This window comes from Ciconia boyciana, chromosome 10, assembly GCF_034638445.1.
Source record: "Ciconia boyciana chromosome 10, ASM3463844v1, whole genome shotgun sequence".
NCBI lineage: Eukaryota > Metazoa > Chordata > Aves > Ciconiiformes > Ciconiidae > Ciconia > Ciconia boyciana.
Genome location: NC_132943.1, coordinates 1111016 through 1117097, shown reverse-complemented (window position 1 = coordinate 1117097; position 6082 = coordinate 1111016).

Genomic DNA, 6082 nt, shown 5'->3' with positions numbered 1-6082 from the left:
TGACACTACAGATAACGTTCCAATTTCCCGTGTGAACATACGTTAACACCAAAACGCAGACTGCCCTATGGAGGGTCCTCTGCTTGCCGGTCCTGCAGCTACTACCTACCTGTTCTGCATGGCTCGTTCAGTTCATCGAGGGGGTGAATTTTTTCTGCACACGTAAAACGGAAGCTGAGCAAAACTTGTGTTCTCAGTGAATCTGGAAAGAAAGTCAAGGCCACGATTTGCTCGCCGGCCAGTTGGGTACCAGGTGACAGCATTTCCCAGTCACCCCTGGCCTGGAGGAACAATGCAGGCCAGTAACGATGCCATTACAACTCCCTTTCCCCTAAGCTTAATTGCAGCTTCTTAATTTCCACTGGCAGAAAGTAACATAGTGAATACTTCAGGTAATAACTATTATTTAGGCTATTGCTTACAGTTGCACCAGTCAGCCTTGAAAAACTCTTTTCCCAGACAAGCATAGGACCAGAAATCCCAAAGCAGTTATGCAAAAAATATTCATATGGAGAAGACTTCAATTCACTATTTTAAAACATCTGAAAGTTAGCCAAGCTGAGGTAAATAGCAATAGTTGACCGACTAGTTTCCTCCCCTACTTTTATTCTCTCACCCCCTTTCATTTCTGGTGAGCTGAGACACTGCAAGGCAGGGGATGGCTGGCGGGGGCACGGATCTGGCAACATCTGCGCAGAGCCGCGTGGGAACCAGCAGCGCTCTGGGGGAGAGGAGTCCTTGGGCTGGTTCTCCTGGGCAGCTCGCGGTGATAAAGAGAACAGGCTCTGTTCCTGCGGAACTGCCGCTCGTTAGAGAATCATTTTACAGAGGATCGCCGCAGTAACAAACTTTGCACTGTCAGCCAGCCTGTCTCGTTCCCAGAGTAGAAATGAAACCCGTTCTTGCACTCATAGTTAATAATTTAGAGAACAGTTTCCCATGTCCATTAGACCATGTTTTGCATCTGCTCAGAACATCTGTGGGTGTTGGCTGACGTACTACTGAGAACTCTGTAAATCAGGAAGAGTTTGGCAACTCACATGCCTCACTGGAGCTCAAATATTGCTCTAGAACATGCTCCGGAAACCCTTTTTCAAGCTGCATGACACAGGCTCATACTTGGCTTCCCTTTAAAAATGACTGGATGTAGGAGAATGCTGAATCAAAGGGAGAATCAAGACCTATAATATTAGAAAATGGTGGTCTAGAGTCGCAGAACTGGTGAAAATTTCAGAGGATTGGTTCAGCTGATTAAGAATCTGCATCCTACTCCAGTGAGACAAGGAGTCCTTAGGAGTTCATTGGCTTAATCATCACAACGGTTGGGAGAACGCTCCTGCAAATCCTCAGTGCAGAAGGATAAGGCTAGCAGAACAGTACAGGAACACTCTGTGAAATTACCGTCCTAAACAAAATTTAAGTACAAATGCTTCATAAAAATAAATGTGTTTCTAGCTGTCATCCATAAAACATATATAATTTTGGAAGTTCAGTAGATGGCTTGAATGGCATCAAGAATCCAACTTCATATAACAAGGTGATAGGATCTAGGGAATTACTTTTAGTGAGATTGCTTAAAACGTACTTTTGTACATTTCCACCCAATATCCGACGAACGGGTGAGGGGGGTTATCTTGTCAGAGACTCAAGACAACGTCTCCTTCGGTTCAGCTAAAAATCTTTCAGGCAGCTAAGGACACGCCATAGACCTTCACCAGAAACAAGGAAGGCAAAACTTGTTACAGGAAGAAGGGAAAGGATTTTCTTAGGCCTTTTCATCCCCCAGAAGGGGCCAGAAACATTTTTTTCCATTCCGGGTCACCTTTAAAGGGACTCTGATCTGGATACTTCTGGCTAAGGCTTGACAGAGCATCTTCCCACGGGGCTCTGCTGCTGCAGAGCAGAACCAAGGAGCTCCAGGTGCTGCTGCCGACCCTGAGGAGGATGCCGTACCTCTGAGGAGGATGCTGTAGCTCAGAGGCACTTGTAGCCTCAAACATCCCAAGTTCAGCTGGTGCAGCTGCAACAGGAACAAGGTAGGGACTGATCGATAGGCAGCGGTAAAACAGCTCAAGCCAAGCTTAAAACTGCAAGTGTGGATTACCTGGGGTGGGGTAAGTGGATACCATTCGTTCCCTCCTCCCTAGATGGTATGACCACACGTTCTCGTGTCACGCGATAGGATTGCGGCTGTGCAGCCATCCGCTTTAGAGCTGGTGTTGCATCAATCCCTCTATTGGTATAGAAAAAAGAGAAAGTGTGATGCTACAAATGTACCTGTACCATTTGCTCTGATTCACCTCTTCACGTGGAGCTGTAGTAAACGGAGATCTTGTTAGAAATAATGCCCAAGGAGTAATTCAGACCGACCTGAAATATAACATACCTCTTTGTAAGAACCAGCTGCCTGCTCACCAGTTTCTCATGTTTAACTAACACATACCTAATACTTAATATTACCAGGAAGGTCCAGTCAAGACTTCTTCCTGGCCCCCAAAATAATGAAGGATAACTGCAGGCCTTTCAAAATGGCTTCTAAAAGCCTCTTCAGTAAAGGCTTCCAAACCGTGCTCTTGTCTCTGTTTACAGAGTGCAGAAAATTTGAACCATCCCTGGCAAGTCCTCCGCTGAGTGGAGTACACGCACATCAGCTTGATTTTAACAGGTCACGGAATAAGCTGGGCATTTAAAAATATCCACCTACCCAAAAGGACAAATGAATACATATTGCAGAGCCTTCAGCAAAGATTGTTGAAACAAAACAAACAAAGCAATCGTGGTAATCTTTTAGGTAAGACTTATAATGTAGAACAACTTGTCAGTGCAGGTTAAAGTTTTAAGGCCTAGCAATTTTGACAGCGTCCCTTTGAGCACAGTGAGAGCGCAGGGACGAGCAGGACAGCAAAAGGTCACTTGGTCACATATCTGCTGCCTCTTTTAAGTTTAGCTCAAGACCCACTAGGCACGTCCCAATTAATTATTTAAATCTGCAGGGAAAACTATTTCTGTAGATGAAAAGGTAGAATCTTAAATTCTGGGAAGCTACAGGATGGCTGGCATGGCCAAAAATAGTGCGAAGAGGAAGCCGAGGCGTGGTACCCGATCCACAGGCTTCAGACACCGAGAGAAGTCGTTTACATCCAGTAACACTGATTTATTTCAGATACCAGCGAAATGGAAACTTACGGATTTTCCTGTATCCCTTTCTTTCAACTGAACAGCTCTGGATTACAAAAGGTCACCGAACCCAAGCTGACAATGATATATGTGCTTATTTAAAACAACTTTTCCCAACGCAACTATTGATTATGTTGCTAGCGATCTGCATAAGTTCCTTATAAACCTGTGGACACCCTGAAAATGTTTGTCCCAGATACTATTCAAACGGTCACAAGCGACAGCCATCAGGCTAGCAATGCTAGTGAAATGGGCATTGGAAGAGAACAAGAGATGCACATCCTGTATTTCTTCATTATGTACTGGAATATTAGGCTAGGGCTTTCAGAGTGATTGCATATGTCTTTGAACAGGTTTTCTAAGATTTATCCCTAATCAATCCAACGGAAAAAATAACTGTATAAAAAGCAGATGTGTATATTCATTGGGGCTGATTTTGGTCTGTCATTGTCTGAGAGAAAACAATAATATAGCACAAATTCCAAAAGGCCTTTTGCATCGCGTTTTCTGAATATAATCTCTCTGGCACATGTAAAGAGAAAATAAATTTAAAAGATTTTTTTCATATTTCCTGCCACAAAGATCTTTAAACAACAGAAAATAAATACTCTTGAATAGTCCAAGCAGTCTTGCTTTCTAAAAGATACTCTCTTTCTTTCCTCTCTCTCTACCAATGGAATTCACATTCTCTGTTAGACCTAGCTCAGCTGTTTGCCCCAGAAGAATACGGATACTCCACATGGCTTCTTTCCATTGCCTGGCTTTCCCATAGTTAAGCTGCCTGTGCTACCATTGCAGGGAGAGGCCAATTAATTATTGTGTTTGTTCTGCAACAAATAATGTGACCTGTGACCTTATTCTTTTAAAACTGCAATTTTTGCATTTATTTCTGTGACTCAGCCCTGATGTGTTATCTTTATACAACAGCAAACAATAAGACATAATTATGATGATAACACATTACTTCAGTTTTAATAGAAAAATGAGCCACTTTCTCTTTTCAGACGCACACACACACAGACACAGGGGATGTTTTTATCTGTTGCAGTGTATTGCCATGTTTCAACACTGGCGATACAGCCCTGCTTCAGTCGGTAAGCTGAGTATCTGATATGAAGCAATACAGCTGTATTTCCGAATGATACCTGACACCAGCAGCCAGAGACGGGAACACTTTTAAATGTTTAATCACAGCCATGACTAAGTACTTTTGTTTTCCAATGGGAGGACTTACCATGGATCTGCTTGAAAAAATCTCAGTAGAGAAATTCTGCTTCTGTTTCTGTCACTTCATTTCAACTCTTCTGCGATTATTGTTACCCCTTGCTCCTCACAAAGACAGTTTCCTGAAGACAAATTAGGAGAAAACATATTTGTGAACGTACGAACAGATTTTCTTCTTATGATACATAACTTTGGCACGCAGTCAGGAAATGATGATAATCTTTTTCTCTATCTTCCCTTGCTAATGAAGAGAAACTGCCTCTGGGGTTAAGGACAAAAGGTGAACTCTCCCTGAACACAATTTACACCTGCTGAGCACATGATTTGGGCATCTAAAATTCTTGCCTTGGCAGGTGTCCCAGGGACCAGGCCACACGCACGGAGACTTGGGAGGTAATATTTTCATCTAGACATTAAATAAAAAACAGACTCAAGAGGGACGAATTTTGTGGTACTTTAAGGCATCTCATTTTTTTGCTTAACCTTGTAAAAATCTTTCACTATTCAAACTTATGAAGACCAATCTTTACCAACCAGTAACTAAGATAAAAACACAGTTGAAAAGTAACTAAGATAACAAGTCAGCTGTAGCTGAAAAGAAGCCTCATCAAGGGAGGAAAGAACGGCCCATCCCTCATTTGTTGGTAGCTGCAGCGTGGACCTGCGGAGAACCTCTCCTGGAAAGGGAGATTGCCAGGTAAATGTGGTCCTTAGAACAGTTTTCACTCATTCTTGGATTTCCCTTTTATGAGAAGAGTAGTACAGCGCTCTCATTTACTAGCCCCTTTAAGATTTTGCTGGTTTGGAAGAGTTCATGAGACGCAGAAGTGCTGGGGTGCAGAATACGTTCACCTGGAAACTGGATGTAGACACATTTTACACTCATACACGGCCTTGTTTTGAATCAATCCAAAATTACCATAAACTGATCCTGACAATGCAGCCACATCTGGGTAGACGACAACCTCGAGGGGTGGGAGGACAGGATATTTTCCCAGTTCTAACAAATTCATGACGACGTTTTGAATATTTGTTAATAGATGGACGAAACGGCGCATTTAGTGCCACGTTAGGGGGTAGGTATTCACATCTAGAACTTGTGTGTGTTGGGTCATGCTGAAATTATTCACCACAAATTGCATACAAATCCTTTTTTTCCTAGCCCAATTCTTCCTCTTCCTTTCTCACACTCTCTCTCCAATAAAAACCCCAAAACCATACCCCCAAAAAACAATGAATCCACTTCTGGGGGTTTTTCCTTTCATTTTCCATTCTTTCTGTTCAGCTGAGGTATTCCCATGGATTCTAAGCCTGAATGTCTATGGAGTGTGCTAATTCCAGCTGCCACTCGAGATCTTACTTCCTTTTAAGAGCACTACCATGTCTCCTAATGTGTCTGGGATAAAAACCGCTTCCAGCATCTGCGGCCTGAATATCACTTACTTCGCAAAACTTCTGAAATCCAACCCTTGCAGTTGTTTACCGACTTTAAATGCCACCTAGGGAGTTGATAGCCATACATTATTATTGCAGCTTCCAATTTAGCTCATCTGGGTATATCTGACCCAAGGGGGAGGGATTAGGTTCCTACGGCCTCCTCAGATGGGACCTGTTGCTGACATTTAGCTGGCTGACGGGAGACTGGAGCGTGCCTGAAGGACACTGTGGGAGGGAGACGTGC